Below are 17,541 nucleotides of genomic sequence, written 5' to 3'. Positions count from 1 at the left end.
AAAGGATGGTACAAAAAAGCTGATGAGAACAGAGTCTTCCTTCTTTACCAAAATGTATCTTCTAGGATGATTCAGAATAGTGTTCCCTATTATATATCACACATACACACACTTACGTTGCAGAATATTTGAATATTTGTTTACATTGTGAAGACATGTCTTTGCCAAGGGGCCTTCTGACTGGTTTCATAAAGAGATGAATGGCCAATAGCTAGGCAGGAAGAGGTTCGGTGGGCCTTCCTGGGACTCTGGGAACAAAGGCGGATTCACCAGGAAGAAGCAGAGGAAGCAAGATGTGCAGGAGAAGTAACAGCTACAAACTATATGGCAGGATATAGACTAATAGAAATGGGTTAATTTAAGTTATAAGAACTAGTTAGAATCAAGCCTAAGCTATAGGCTGAACTTTCATAATTAATAAGAAGTCTCCATGTCATTATTTGGGGAGCTAGTTGGTGGCACAGAAAAAGACTTGATACATATGGGGGCATGTATTTACACATAGGACCTGAGAAAGCTTAAAAATAAAGTTCCAAACATGCAAAAACGGAACCAGACATGACTTCCTAGTCTGGCAATCTCTCAGAGATGAGGCTCCCGGCTACTGCTTGCAGGCTTGAGCTAGCCAGCACCAAATGTAGGAGTCATGCAGTGTATTTAATGCTTGTCTCATGCAATCAAAAAAGGCTGCAGGTGTGCAGTAAAGCAGTCTGGACTAGGGGATCAAGAAAATCTTTCAACAGATACAAAAAAAAAATGGGTATAGACAGCCATAATAAGCAAACAAACAAACAAATAGTTTAAAGATTAGTAATGTCTTTAAAGAAAGAGTAAAGTAATGTTAAAAAAAAAAAAGCCATGTGAGGATGGGAAAATATTGTAACACAGGGAGTTTAGACCTTATATGGTGCTTTGTTAATTCTGAATTTTTTGAATACTAATGAACAGGGAACAGAACCTACTGAGAGACACTGGATTGTGGAAGGGACTGCTGAATTAGGGATGTCTTGGGCTTCAGAATGGAAGTTAGGAAATACATTGTGTTGGGGAAGAGGTCATGCTTTTGTTTCCACAGGAAATGAAAAGCTATGGATTCCTTCAAAGTTAATCGAGATCAGATTTGACCAGAGGAGACCTCCTGAGAATCTTGGATATAGACAAAGGGAAAAAGCCAAGAAAGACTATAGGAGAGGTGACATATATGCTGATCCTTCGACATGGAAACAGCTCTAAGACTGGAAGAGACATCACAAATCATGGTGGCTGCAGAATCCTAATGACTTATTATTATATCCTTTTATATGTCATGGATGGAGATTTATTTTCCTGTTTGGTTATGCAGTCCAAATGAACTTATAAAGTTGACAGGTGTCTTTTACCTGCTCAAACATAGAACAATGTGTGTATATATCGCACATTCCATACTTGTTAATGCAGATACATATGTTACCTTTAAGAGTTAATGCGTTTTCTGAAAAAAGGACCAGATGCCAATAAAGACAAGTAGCCCAGGTGATCCAGCCTCTATGAATGCCTATTGCAGTTTCCTCAAAATTCTGCATCCAAAACAACTTCAAAGCTGCTAGCTGAAATAGTCCAGCCTCACACACTACTCTAGCGAGGACTTCAGATAAGCTCTGCACTTTTCTATCACACAGAGCCTGGACAACAAATAATACAGCCAGCTCTTCTAGGACTGGACCATTATCCCAATTTCCTCAGGGTCCCTTAAACTGCCATTGCCCCAGACAATAAGTAGTATTTTAAGAACACAATGCTCACATTCCCAAGAGGTGGGGTGGGTGGTTTTGGTCATTTGATGGATGTTTTGTTTCACTGTTTAGTAGGATTGGTTACAAGTTGTTACTGGTCATGATAAGGGAAGAAACTGAGCAAGGGAAAGTTAGATTCAAGGATATCTTTCTGAAAAGAAAAGGGGGGATATAGGAACGAAAGAATAAAAAGGTAGATTATTGAATCTATTTTAAACTAAAAAGCACCTATTAATCTCGAATATTTTACGTAGGTATGGATTTTTGTATAATGCTACAAATTTAAGGTTATTTTTGTTAGAAAATACTGTTTCTACTCTTGTTTAAGATATTTTTGCATACTGATACAAAAATAAGGTTATTTTTGTTATACTGTGTTTCTACTCTTGTTTAAGGTATTGTAGCTACGCAGCACTTTTGAAAATGTAATGTAAAAGCAATACAGGTTAGTACTTAGTCATCAATAATAATCAAACTTTGATCATGTTATATATGTTTTCAAGGTTAAACAGAGATATATTTTAGATAAACAGGTGGTCTTCAAACACTTTAAAGACCTACAGAACATGGCATTTAAAATGTTTTAATAACCTAAGGTCTTTCACCTAACCTATAGGCCGAGCTTTCAGAATTAATAATAAGTCTCCATGTAATTATTTGGGAGTGGGCTGGCAGCACAGAGAAAAGACTCATTACACACACACAAATTCATTTGTAAATTTATTGAGAGGGATGGAGGGAGGAGGGGGGATGGAGGAAAAGAAAGAGGTAAGGGAGAACGGAAAAGGGAGGAAAGGAGAAAAAGAAAAAAACACATAGAGAGACTGAGCCTTACATGGATATCTCTCATAAAATTAAATAAAGACTACATATATAGTATGTGTGTATACACACACACACACAATATATAGTAGATTGCTAGGACTGCAAAAACAAACACATCTTAGAGAAGATGCCATGATAGGTCTCAAATTATTTATGTAAGTTTGCATATATAGCATCTGGCCATTAATTAACAGTAACACATACGCATTGAACTAGATATATCAGAAAAATCATGTAAGCTGGTGATATAACTAATGGGCAGAGTGCTTGCTTCACATGCTCAAGGCTCTAGGTTCAGTCTTTAGTACTGAATAATTAAGTAAATGTAAAAGAGAGAAAGAAAAAGAGAGAAGAACAAGGGGGAAAACCAAATAAGCCAGAAATCTGACAAAAAAATACAATGTGTTGACAAATTATAGCATTTAAAAGAGTGTGCTTAATATGTTAAGAAACTAAATGTTTAGAATTTTAGAGTGTTAAAAATGAAATTCAGGGTTGGAGATTTAGCTCAGTGGCAGAGCGCTTGCCTAGCAAGCACAAGGCCCTGGGTTCAGTCCTCAGCTCTTAAAAAAAAAAAATTAAATTTAGATGAATTTGAAAGCAGATTTACAGAGAAGAGAGAACTAGAAATCTGACAGGTGTGCTGGGAAAAAACAGAATGATAACTAGAACATCGTAAGAACAAAAAGGAGGCTGATGAGATGGTTTAGCAAGTACAAGCACTTGCCACTAAGCCCGACTACCTGTGTTCCATCCCCAGGAAGCACACTGGAAGAACAGAACCAACTCCTGCAAGCTATCCTCTGACCGCCAAATGCATACTGTAGGCATGTATGTGCCTTTCCATACAAAATAAAAGACTTACTTTTAAAAAGAATGGAAATGGATAAATGGTACCAAAAGCACAAGCAAGAGAAAAATGAATAAACTGGATTTTATTTAAATACAAAACAAAAAAAAACATTTTGGGTATCAAAGGATGTTATTAAAGGGGTGAAACAATTCTCAGAATGGGGAAATTTGCAAATATTTCTGATATGAGTCTAAGGTCTAGAATATACAAAGAATTCTTATAACTCAACAACAACAACAACAACACACACACACACACACAAACACACACACACACACACAAACACACACACACACACACACACACACACACCTCAATTAAATATTGGGCAAAGGACTTTTACAAAGGATTTATAAATGGTCCCTCTGCATGTCAAAAGATACTGAACAATCTTTCTATAAAAGTAAATCAAAGTCAAATGAAACCCTTCTTTATAGTCACTAACATAGATGCCACTTTTAAAAACAATAAAGTATAAATAAATACTTTAAAAATGGGCTGGTGAGATGGCTCAGTAGGTGAGACTTCTTGCTGCCAACCATGATGACCTGAGCTCAGTTCTCAGAACCCACATGGTAGAAAGAGAAAACTCACTTCTGCCAGTTGACCTTGACATGGGTGTGTGTGTGTTGTACAGTATGTATCTTATTTATGTTACAGTACGTGCAATGTATGTATGTTTGTGTTATAGTATGTGAATTGTAGTGCAATCAAGAATGAGCAGGCATTTAGCTAGGGTTGGGGTTAGAGTTAGGGTTAGGTATTGAAATCATGGCTAGTTTCTTCCCTTACCAACCTTTTGCAATGCATGACTAACAGTTCTGCAGATTACCAATCCAAATAATCAAAAGTAATTGGTAAACATATAGAGAAACTGAACCACCATATTAATGGTAGGAGTGAAAAATGATGTAGCTTCTGTGTAAAACAGGTGGTTCATCAAAAAGTTAAACACAGAATCACATATAACTCGATTCTTTCATGTATATAGCCAACAGCACTGAAAACAGATTTACAACCAAAACTTACTTAGATATGAATGTTTGCAGAAGCATTATTCATAATAGCAAAAAAGCAGATGTAGTGGGTAGCCATTCTAGCTTAGATCTGGAAGTTCCAACCCCCATTGAGGCTTCGGTAACTGCCACGCCTACAAGGCAGGGCCGAGAGAGGACCCTGAAGACCCAAGATCCAGATGCACAGGCTCTCTTGGTTCCTGGACCCTGGACACTGGAGGTAGACTGAGCAGAGTTCTCCAGAGTTCTCCAGTGCTGGACTGCACTACACCTTTCCCAGACACTGTTACCTATCCCTTCTTGTGAGTTACCCCACAAAATAAACCTCCCTTTTAACTACATGGAGTGGCTGTAGTAATTTCACCAATAAGTAGAAACAACCCAAATGTGTCATAAACTAATAAATGGATAAGCAAAATGTGATAATATTTTGCATAAATATTATTTAGCTATCAAAGGGACAATGGCCTAACAAATGCTATACAGTTGAAAAAAATCTTGACAGCATAATGCTCAGTCAAAGAAGTCACAAAAAGCCACATACTATATGATTGTGCCTTTGTGAGATGCTGTGAGAGATGAATCAAGGAAAACAAAAAGCAGACTATAGTTTTCAGAGTATCCCAGGAAAAAGGAGGGAACAGCTGCTCAACAGTTGGTGTTTTCTTTTGGAGTGATGGATGAAAAAGCAGTGATGTTTGTAAGCACGGTGACAATGCTAAGAGCCACTGATGGTACCTACACTTGGAAATGGTGAGTTTTTTTTTTTTCATTTGCAAATACGATTTATTATTCAAATTGTCCTGTTTCATCCATCCTGAGATGGCAATATATGTTTACAATCTGAAGACAATATTTTTTTCTTTTTTTATTTATTATATTTGTGTTTTAATTTTACACATCAGCCCTGGGTTCCCCTGTCCTACCCCCTCCCGCACCCCCCCCCACCTCTCCCATAGCCCCTCCAGTCCATTCCCATATCTTCCAGGGCCAAGACTCCCCTGGGGATTCATTTAAACCTGGTGGATTCAGTACAGGCAGGTCCAGTCCCCTCCTTCCAGGCTGAGCAAAGTATCCCTCTGTAAGCCCAAGGTTCCAAACAGCCAGCTCATGCACTAAGGATAGGTCCAGGTCCCATTGCCTAGGTGCCTCACAAACAGTTCAAGCTATTCAATTGTCTCACTTATCCAGAGGGCCTGATCCAGTTGGGGGCTCCACAGCTTTTAGTTCATAATTCATGTGTTTCCATTAGTTTGGCTATTTGTCCCTGTGCTTTTCCAATCTTGGTCTCAATAAATCACACTCTTACAGTCCCTCCTCTTTCTCGACAATTGGACACCTGGAGCTCCACCTGGGGCCTGGCCGAGGATCTCTGAATCTACTTCCATCAGTTATTGGATGAGAGTTCCAGCACGACTGTTAGGGTGTTTGGCCATCTGATCACCAGACTAGATGAGATCAGGCTTTCTCTCGACCATTGCCAGCAGTCTACAGAGGATATATCATTGTGGATTTCTGGGGACCTCTCCAGCACTCTGCCTATTGCTGTTCTCATGTGGTCTTCATTTATCATGGTCTGTTATTCCTTGTTCTCCCTTTCTGTTCTTGATCCAGCTGGGATCTCCTGCTCCCCTAAGCTCTCTTTCCCTCGAACCTTGCCCTTCATTACTCCCACTGACGTCCAGGTTGTTCATGTAGATCTCATCCATTTCTCTGTCACTGGTGATCCCTGTGTCTTTCCTAGGGTCCCGTTTTCTAGGTAGCCTCCCTGGAGTTGTGAGTAGCAGTCTAGTCATCTTTGTTTTACATCTAGTATCCTCCTATGAGTGAGTACATACCATGTTTGTCTTTCTGAGTCTGGGTTACCTCACTCAGGATGGTTTTTTCTAGATCCATCCATTTGCCTGCAAACCTCATGATGTCATTATTTTTCTCTGCTGAGTAGTACTCCATTGTGTATATGTACCATATTTTCTTTATCCATTCTTCAGTTGAAGGGCATCTAGGTTGTTTCCAGGTTCTGGCCATTACAAACAATGCTGATATGAACATAGCTGAGCAAATGCCCTGTGGTATGATTGAGCATTCCTTGGGTATATGCCCAAGAGTGCTATAGCTGGGTCTTGGGGGAGATGGATTCCATATTTTCTAAGGAAGCACCACATTGATTTCCAAAGTGGTTATACAAGCTTGCATTCCCACTAGCAGTGGAGGAGAGTTCCCCTTGCTCCACATCCTCTCCAGCATAAGTTGTCTTCTGTTTTTGATCTTAGCCATTCTGACAGGTGTAAAGTGGTATCTCAGAGTCGTTTTGATTTGCATTTCCTGGATAATTAGGGATGTCGAGCAATTCCTTAAATTTCTTTCAGCCATTTGAGCTTCCTCTGTTGAGAATTCTGTTTAGTTCTGTAGCCTATTTCTTAATTGGACTGTTGGGCATTTTGATGTCTAATTTCTTGAGTTCTTTATATATTCTGGTAGATGACATGATAGCATACATGAGTGACCCCAAAAATTCAACCAAGGAACTGATACAGCTTATAAACACCTTCAGCAACATAGCAGGATACAAGATCAACTCAAAAAAATCAGTAGCCCTCCTCCTATATACAATAGACAAACAGGCTGAGAAGGAAATCAGAGATACATCATCACCCTTTACAATAGCCACAAATGATATAAAATACCTTGGGGTTACTCTAACTAAGCATGTGAAGGACCTATATGACAAGAACTTTAAGTCCCTGAAAAAAGAAATGGAAGAAGATGTCAGAAAATGGAAAGATCTCCCATGCTCATGGATAGGCAGGATTAACACAGTAAAAAATGGCGATCTTACCAAAAGCAATCTACAGATTCAACGCAATCCCTATCAAATTACCAACATAATTCTTCACAGACCTGGAAAGAATAATACTCAACTTCATATGGAAAAAACAAATAACCCAGGATAGCCAAAAGAATCCTGTACAATAAAACAACCTCTGGAGGCATCATGATCCCCGACCTCAAGCTCTACTATAGAGCTACCATAATAAAAACAGCTTGGTACTGGCATAAAAACCGACATGTGGACCAATGGAATTGAATTAAAGACCCTGACATTAACCTGCACACCTATGAACATATAATTTTTGACAAAGAAGCCAAATATGTACAATGGAAAAAAGAAAGCATCTTCAACAAATGGTGCTGGCATAACTGGATGTCAACGTGTAGAAGGATCCAAATAGATCCATATCTGTCACTGTGCACAAAACTTAAGTCCAAGTGGATCAAAGACCTCAACATAAATCCAGTTACTCTGAACCTCATAGAAGAGAAAGTAGGAAGTACTCTTGAACACATTGGCACCAGAGATCACTTTCTAAATATAACACCAGTAGCACAGACTGAGAGAAACAATCAATCAATGGGACCTATTGAAACTGAGAAGCTTTTGTAGAGCAAAGGACACGGTCAACAAGACAAAGCGACAGCCTACAGAATGGGAAAAGGTCTTCACCAACCCCACATCTGAAATGGTGAGTTTTATGGTATGTGAATTGTGGTGCCATGAAGAACAATACAGGTACTTACCCCCTGACCACATATTTTTTCAGTCCCAGAAGCCTAGAAATCATTGCTGATTTCTTCCCTTACTGACTCTTTGCAACACATGACTAACAGTACTGCAGATTATCAATCAAAAATATACTTCAAAATGCCATGTTCTGTCCACTCTCCTACTACTACCTTAGTCCTGACCACTACTAATGTGCCACCAATCTTCAGGAGGCAGAAATCTAGAATTTATTCCTTATCCTTGGATTTTAGGAATTTGACTAGGTTATTGAAACTTTATTCCTTCTTAGTCTCTGATCACTGTATGTAGTATGTTCTATTTTCCCTCCCCCCTGCCTGATCAGATAGACAGTGTATCTCCTAGACCTATTTTTTCAAGTTTGTTTTTCTAACATTAGGTTTTTAATTATTGGGCTTCATGAACATATCTGAAATTGATTTATACAAAATTATATTACTTTACAGATTTGTAAGCAAAGAGGTATTCCATTAGACAGTAATTTACAAATTAAAGAGTCCTTTGGTGATCAAAATCAGCACTAAATTTTTTAATAAAGGAATATATTCAAAATGCTGCATTTCATTTAGTGAAGTACCATTTTCACTTACACTGTTCCACTGTTAACTGTTCCGCTGTTAAAAATGAGCTGATAATTTTAGGATCTGATAATCCTCCTTAAGGAATCATAGTGCAATTACTCCAGTTTGGCTGTCCTAGTTCATTTCTCTGCTTAGAAACATTTTCTTTTTATCTTCTTTGTCCTATAAAATTATGCTTTGAACTCACTGATGCTACAAACAAAATCTAAAAATATATGCTTCAAGTAAAATGGTGAGTATTAACAGAATTTGGCTGTATAATAGCTTCTCTTAAATAACCAGCAATCTCAAAATTCCAACAGAAAACAAACCTACTTTATTCATATGAATCTGCAGTTTGACTTATACATTGAGCTCAACAGTACTAGGCTAGTCACCAGATATCAAGTTCAGTACCCCATCAATGTGTCATTAATGGTGAGCCTAGCTACTGAAGGGGCAAGTGAAAACATGGTGTGCTATATAGAGAAACAGAGGGCTTTTCTATTAGGGAACTGCACATTGAGCTCTGAAAAGAGTGAGACCAAATAAGGGTGTGAATACACATGGAGGTTGGAATAGACAGGCAAAGTCAGAGCGCACTCGAGATCACCTGGTGCCCCACTTTTGTCCTAAGGGTGGAGGATGGGGTGGTAACAGGAAGAACAGACTACTATTCAGGCATTTTCCACACCCACTATCATACTGGCATGTCTCTAGTACAAGGGTGCATCACAGGTGGACCACAGGCTCACAGTGAGAGCAACTTGAAAGTGGTTCCTACAACAGCTGTGTTGCTGGGCTTGCATATGCAGAACAACTGACAAGCATTCAACCTATCAGGGGTCTTAGCAACCAGCAAGTTTCAACTGGAAATGCAAGGTGAGGCTCAGTCTGCAAATTGCCATTTCTGGTCTAACCTATTCAGAAAAAAGAAAGCAAGTCACTATCCTGTAGTTTATCTTCTTGGGAGGAGGCAGCAAAGTGTCTCCATTATCCATTTTATATTCGTTTATTTAACCTGCTTGAGTTTTATTCAGATTTTTTGTTTTGTTCACTACTTGTGCTATTTTGTTCCCCATCATTACCTCTCATTCTTCTATCCACATTCTTCTTTCCTGTCTTGCCTTTTCTTTCCTTTCCTTTCCCTATCCCTTAGTTTGTATTATTATTATTATTATTATTATTATTATTATTATTACTATTACTATTACTATTATTATCTGCTAATACTTTTACCTTTGGTAACTTTTATATTAAGTTTTCATGTAAGCATGTATTGTAGCTTAAATAGGAAATGATTACAAGCTCATGTGTTAAAAGTCCTGATAGCTTTCTATTTGGTGAATATTCTAGAAATTTCAAGAGCTAGGGCCTATATGAAGTAGGTAGGTGACTGAGGTCCCTGGCCCTTTCTGTCTGTCTTGAGTTGATTAACTCGCCTTTGTCACAGCCTACCACTGCCAAAGTGTTCTGCTCTACAATACAACCAGAAAAGTGTAGCCAAGTGTCCACTGACTCATTTCTCTAAAACATGAGCCAAAATAAATGTTTCATGACTTAAAATGTTTCTGTCTGAAAATGGGTCACAGCTCTACAAAAGTAATACAATACCTAAGATTAGTACTAACAATATGAACATCCTTGGCCCCTCTTTTTCTACCCTTGGGGGCATAGTTGTCTCCAATTGCTTTTTACTAAATTTAAATATCTGGTTTGTTTTTGAGTTGTTATAACTGCAATCTGATTTCTCTTTTGAGTGGAAAGAACAGGCTACTTACCAAGAAGACACTCATGAAAATTAGAGGATACATTCATTCCAAAAGATACAGATATCACTAAGTAGAAATACAAGAAATATGATGAAGCAACAGAATATCACTTCTTTAGAAGTTCACAGCTCCTTGGTAACCAAATCTAAACACACAAAAATAGCTGAATCAACAAAGAATTTAAAAGTCTAATTTTTAAAATGATCAATGACCTCAAAGAGAAGATGAATAGAACAAAGAAGTCAATTCAAGATTTGAATGAGAAATTCACCAATGAGATAGGCTGTAGAGAGAGAAAATCTTGGTAATGAAAGGCTTTTTTGAGGGAAGGTGATTTTGAGACAGGTTCTCACTATGTAGCTCTGGTTGTTCTAAAACATATTTTGTAGAACAGGGTGGCCTCAAACTCACAGAGATCTGCCTGCCTCTGCCTCCTAAGTGTTTGGATTAAAGGCATGTGCCACCATGACCAGCTGGAAATAAAAAAAAAAAACTAATGAATCAAAAATCAATGGAGAGTATCACCAATAGAATATTGGAATTGAAGACAAAGTTGTGAAATTATTACAATCAATGGCTTTAGAATTAAGAATAGAAGAAAGGGGTTATAGAATTTGCCTCCATGACTAAAAAATGACATAAGCCCAAGCATGTGTCGGGGATGTCCCTGAATGGAGGCCTGGTAGAGAAGCCATTATGTGAAGCTGTGAAGCTGAAGTCTGGATTTCCTTGGAGACCCCAAGATGTTGGAGATGCCAGAGCCATGGAATACCTGCTAAAGAGAGCTTCAAACAGGGAGTGGAACCAGCCCAAGAAAAAGAAGTGTGTTGCAGTCAACAAAGCTGAAAGGAGTTGGAGATCTGAGGAGCACTATGACATCAGACATGAGATGCAGAGTTTGGAGTTTGCCCTTCTGGTTTTCAGTCTTCCTTTAATCCAATATTTCCTCACTATGCTCCCTTGCCTATTGAAAAGGTAATGCAATATCCTGCATTATCAGGGAGTGTCTATGGGATCCCACTGACCAATGACTCAAAATTGGCCCTGGGCTTTTTATTTGATAGCCTATTGTTTCTGTAAGAGTCACCTCTACCCTAATTATAGGAAACTAAAAAAATGTTGTTATTGAAGCACATTATAGGGTAGGTCATAAAATAAGTGTTAATAAATAAAAAAAAATGTAAAGAAATTTTGTATTGTATCATATAACAATGGAATGAAACTAAAAATTAGAATCGAGGGAAGTCTATGGATTCTATACAAACATGGAGACTGAATAGTGCACTTTTGGAATAAAATCGAGACCTTGAGTAATAGGGCAAATTTTGAAATTCCCATAATCTAGTAAAAATGAAATACCACTTACATATATCTGTGGGATATTGTGAAGACAGTTCTAAAAGGATTTATGAGTATCTACATTAAAAAACTAGTGATATCAAAGAAGTAGTCTAATGATGTAAATAAGGTTTTAGCAAATCAAATCCAAAATTATTGTAGTAGATGAAAAGATAGAATGAATTATCAGAGCTGAAATTAATGAAACAAAAGTGTACTAGGAAGAACTGAATAAAGGATCAATGAAAATAAGAGCTGACTCTTTAAAAGGATACAAAAGATTGACAAAATGAATGCCAACTAACCAAAAGAAATAAGAGTGGATAACAGCCGGGCGGTGGTGGCATACGCCTGTAATCCCAGCACTCGGGAGGCAGAGGCAGGTGGATCTCTGTGAGTTCGAGGCCAGCCTGGTCTACAAAGCAAGTTCCAGGACAGCCTCCAAAGCTACACAGAGAAACCCTGTCTCAAAAAAACAAAAGAAAAAAGAGTGGATAACAACAGGTGCCACCAAAAACCAAAGGATCACTATGGAACATTTAAATTTTTATATAGTCCAATAACTTATAAAAACACCTTTAAAAAATGGAACATTTGATATAGATGACCTACCAAACAACTCAAACAGATCAAACCTCAATGAGATAGAAACAGTAATTAGGTATCACCCAAAAGAGAAAGTGACAGAATTTAGAACTGACACTGATGAATTCTAGTAGACCATTAAATAGAAAGGGAGGGAATACTTCCAAGGTCACTTTACAGAGCCAACATTACCCTAATGTCAAAAGCACATTGAGAGCAGGCAGAATGTTGTGGCTCACGGCTGTAATCTCAACACTTGGGAGAGTAAAACAGGAGCAATGCCATGAGTTTAAGGCCATCTTGGACTAAAAGTAAGTTTCAGATCTATGTAAGCTAAAGAATGAGACCCTATCTTCCCCTCTACATCCCCCCATCAAAGACAAAACCAAAAAGAAAACTATAACTAACCTCTTAGAGGAACACAGATATAAAAATCTTCAGTAAAATACTGGTTTCCTGAAATCAACAACACACTAGACAGATGAGTCACCATGATCAAATTGGTTGTATTCAAGTAATGCAAGGATAAGTCAACATGTGCAAGTCAGTAAATGTAACACAGTACATAATTAAAATCAAGGACAAAGTCAAAACACAATTTAAACAGATGCAGAAAAAAGAAAAAAAAAATAAAACCATCCCTTTAGGTTTAATATTCCTTTATGACAAAAGTACAGAAGGAACTAGAAGTTAAATAAAGGCTATTTCAAACAGATACTTATAGAGAACATGAAATTGACTGGAGAAAAATAGAAAGTCTTTTATTTAAATTTAAGAACACAATAAAGGTGTCTACTTTCTCTACTCTTATTCATAAACTACTTTTATTACTGGACAGAACAAGAGGCAAGAGAAAGATACAGAGGCGACAGAAATAAGAGGTGAAATGATGCTTATTTATAGATAATACCATCCTTCACGTAAAGACACAAAAATCCATCTAGAAAATTCCTTGATCTAATAAACATATAAATACTTTTAGCCAAGTAGCAGGACAAAAACAGCATATGAAAATAAGTAGTTTCTGTATATACTAATATGTAACTCACTGAAATTCAAGTCAGGTAACAATCCACTCAAAATAGCTATAAAACAAAAACCAACAAACTAGCCATAAACTTGAAGATGGCCCCTGTATAATGAAAACTACAAATCACTTAACAAAGAAATTGAAGATACTAGAAGATGGGAATGTATCCCATGAACAAGGATGAGAAGAATATTGTTTAAAAGGCTTTTATTACCAAAAGCAATGTACAGAGTAAGTGCAATTGCCACCAAAATGTCAGTGATATTCTTCATATAAATAAAGGAAAAAAACCTCCAGTGGAAAAAAAATCATATGGGTCTACAAAGAATTCAAATAGTTAAAATAATTCTGCACAGAAAGAATGATGAAGAAAACTGTATGACACTGGCACAAATAGAGACTCAGACCAAAGAGAAGACCCGAAATAAACTAACTCAGTTATAACCATCTGATTCTTAATCGGGCTGTCAAAAATTCACAAGACAAAAGAAGCCTCTTTAACAAACGATGCTAGGAAAGCTATATACATGCAAAAGACTGACACCAAACTCCTTTCTTGTACTCCAATAGCTCAGCAGGAACTAACAAATGAGACTGTAACATTTAAAAGTTTCTGTACAACAAAGTAAACAATTAAAAATCAAGAGCTATTCTACAGAATTGGACATACAGAATAAATGTACAGAATTTAATAAAAACTTAATTTAACACTAAAAGAGAGCAAATAATCACTTTTCTTTGAAGTCACTTTTAAATGAAATAAAAATGTTTTTAAAACGCTATCTTTAACCATCAGGGAAATGTAGATCAAACTACATGTAGATTCCATATCACCCCAGTCAGAATGACTATCATCAAGAAAACAACCCTTACAAATATTTACATTGAGTGGAGTCTGGCTAATCCCTATGAAATCTTCAACAGAGCTTTCCTATGATCCCAATGCAAAGCACTTTCTTTGTTAATGACACTAATCTCCTTAACAGACCACCTTCCTTACAACACTTGAAAAACTCTCCTTTTCTGGACAAAATGCACAATTTTCAAATTGTTGCAGTCTGCCTGTTGCTCTTAATTCTTTTTTCACACCTGGCTAGAAGCAGTAATAAGTACACACTCTGAATGCTACACTATCTCAAAGTTTCCTCTACCAAATTAATCCATTGTTTTTAATTTAATCTTAACTAAAGTTTTGGTACACACAGAATATAGACCAATTCTTTACTAGAATATCAAGTTCTCTCCAGGCTGATTCTCAGTCGTCTTCCTTCTCTCCTGAAACTTCAGGAATCTGCCCTTCAGTTACCTTCAATGTGTCAACATTGTTGCTGTTCTAGTCTCCTGAGGCTCCACTAGAATCACCAGTTAAACTCTGGTTACAATTTTCTAGCCTTTCAAACTTTGCAAATTCCTCCTGCAAAGTGGTTCCAAGGCTTAAGAACCACACATTAGGTTCAGTCATAACAACTACTCTTCACTTCTTTGGAACCAATTTTCTGTATTGGTTATTTTTTTGTATGAGATAACTTAAAGGAGGAAAGATTTGGGGTGCTCATGGTTTCAGAGGGTTCAATGCCTAGTGGTAAGGCCTCATACACTTGGGGCAGAACATCACAGCTGGTAGGAATATGTGATAGAGGACACTAACACTACCTCATGGCAGACAAGAAGCAAAAATTAAAGAAGTAACTGGAAAGTAGGGAGAACCTTCAAAAGGTTCCTGCTCAGTGTCCTATCTCCTTGAACTAGCCCCCACTCCTTAAAATTTCTAAAATCTCTAAAGCAGGATCACCAGCTAGGGACCAAGTATTCAAACTACATATTCTAACTACAAAAAAATCTAAATGGAGTGATATCACATTCATGGGTTTAAAGATTCCAAGCCATTATGTCAATTTTTCTCAAAAGAGGTTTATAGTCATAAAGCAATACCAATGAGAATTTAACAGGATTTTTTAGAAGAAATTAATAAGCTTCTTTAAAATTTAGACACACACAAAGAAAAGAAATGAGAGCATCAGAACAATTTTTTAATAAAGAAAACAAAGCTGGTAGCCTTGTATATAATTTTAAGATTTAGTATAAATTTACAGTAATCCAAAGAATATGCAGTACTAGAAAAAAATGGAACTAAATTAATGGAACTATTAAATCCAAAAAAAGACCCACATTTCAATGGTTTGGATATGATTTGTTTCCTAAAAGTTCTTATGCTAGAAGGTTGGTCTCCAATGTATTATTACCATGTAATGGTAATAAAAGATGGTAGGACCCATAAGAAGCAGAACTTAGAAGAAGATGATTAGGGGCATAACGACATTTGTGAGAAGATTAATGATAATCTGGCAGAAACTGGTTAAAAAGCAATAGTCACGAGAATAGATTGCTATAAAAGGGCAAGACTGGTCCCATTCTTCAATTTTTTTGCTTTTACCATTTCCTATCCCCTTCTCTCTTGCATATTGCTACTACCTGGTACCCTCACCATGTTGTGATGTAGACACACACATATCATACTAGATACAGTATTATTTGAACTTTCCAGCATTATAAAAATCAGCAGTATTTTTGTGTTTGTCTGAGAAATAAAGTTACAATGTAAATTTTTTTGCCTAAAGTTGAAGATGCAAACAGGAAAACACAGTATTGACAACGGAGCAGAAACCTCAGCAAGGTACTTCAATACAAAGTACAAGAAATTATAATTTGGGAATTGTTGAAGTCTCCATGGAGTCAAGCCTGAGGGATTCAGTTTTGGAAACCTCCCATTCTGTTGTATTTTACTTATAGGAGCTTTATGAAGTTTTCACAATGAATATTGAAGGAAAAACTCCTTTGCCCTTCCAGCAGAGGAAAAAGAATTCCCATTTTGAAATCTACCAAAGCACATTCTTTCTGACAAAACATGCCAAAACTAGAGCTTAATCAGTCTGGTAGAAGGCAAACTCAACTCTTGAGTTCCACACAAGAGAAGGAAAACACTCTACTACAGCCCTATCTGGGTATCCTGTTCTACCTGATGAGAAGAAAAAGAACGGAAAAGCAAGCAACCAAGAAGACCAAAAAACAAAAAACAAACAAAACTGAGTATAGAAGGAAGTGTCCAATGAAAGTAAGATCATCAAAAGATTCAATATGAACCAGAAAACAAATAACTGTTTTCTTTCCTATACACCTGAACACTCTAAACACTAAAGGTGTATGCAACCCTTCAATACAGTTCCTCATGTTATGGTGACCCCCAACCATAAAATTATTCCTTTACTACTTCATAACTGTAATTTTGCTACTGTTATGAACTGTAACATAAATATCTGTGTTTTCCAATGGTCTTAGGCAATCCCTGTAAGGTCATTTGACCTCCAAATGAGTTGTGACCCACAGATTGAGAACCACTGTCTTAGACTCAATGTACTAATTTCTTAATGGACAAATCTGTCAAACTTCTTACAAAAAGAAATGAGGACCCTAATAAAGCTTAAAAACAAACAAACAAACAAACAAAAAACCTTCTTTGGCCTCTGGAATAGGAAAAAGGGTTGTATTAATAAATTTTCTGTTACTTGTACAAAAATATTTAAGATACTCAACATAATAGAGGAATAGGCTGATTTTGGCTCCTGGTTTGGTTCACTTCTCTGGTTTCCAAATGCAGTAGGTCACTTGTGGAATATACTTACATGACCTCATAAATGATTAAATTAAACAAAGACCCCAAAATGAAAATTCTAAATCTATGTGGTGAACATGATCTTCTTGTTGGACATCAATATAAAAAAAACAATAAACAAACCAAAAACCCAACATTCTCCTTAGTATTTAAATAAAACCCAAATGGTATAAAAATGTATAGGATAAAATCTTGTTTAAACTGGCATGTGAAGATATAGGAAAATCTCAACTTGAAAGGGAAAAGTCTTAGATGTAAACTCTAAGATGGTACAGATGATGGAATTAAAAAACAAAGACTTTAAGGCAAATATTATTAATAATGCTCAATAAATAAAGGCAGATATTTCTGTTGTGACTACAAAGATATACTTAAAATTCAGCATGCATTGTACTATTTAGAACACACTATTCTTTCCATCAGTCACATTTCAGATGCTACACATTGCCAAGCACTACATACTGCAGCATGAAATTTGGTTCTATCTATAAAACGAAATTCAGTCAGTTTCCAGAAGGTAAGGTACAAAGTGTCATC

At 36.8% G+C, this 17,541-nt stretch overlaps 1 protein-coding gene across 10 annotated transcripts in view; it reads right to left on the bottom strand.

The window, feature by feature from the left end:
* Positions 1-17,541, bottom strand: part of Tanc2 (tetratricopeptide repeat, ankyrin repeat and coiled-coil containing 2) — a 332,046-nt gene that overhangs the window by 211,169 nt on the left and 103,336 nt on the right. The gene's annotated exons all lie outside the window — the stretch shown is intronic.

Source organism: Onychomys torridus, chromosome 8, assembly GCF_903995425.1.
Source record: "Onychomys torridus chromosome 8, mOncTor1.1, whole genome shotgun sequence".
Classification (NCBI taxonomy): Eukaryota; Metazoa; Chordata; class Mammalia; order Rodentia; family Cricetidae; genus Onychomys; species Onychomys torridus.
Note: the sequence above shows the minus strand (reverse complement) of the source record. Positions and strands in the feature narration are given on the sequence as shown.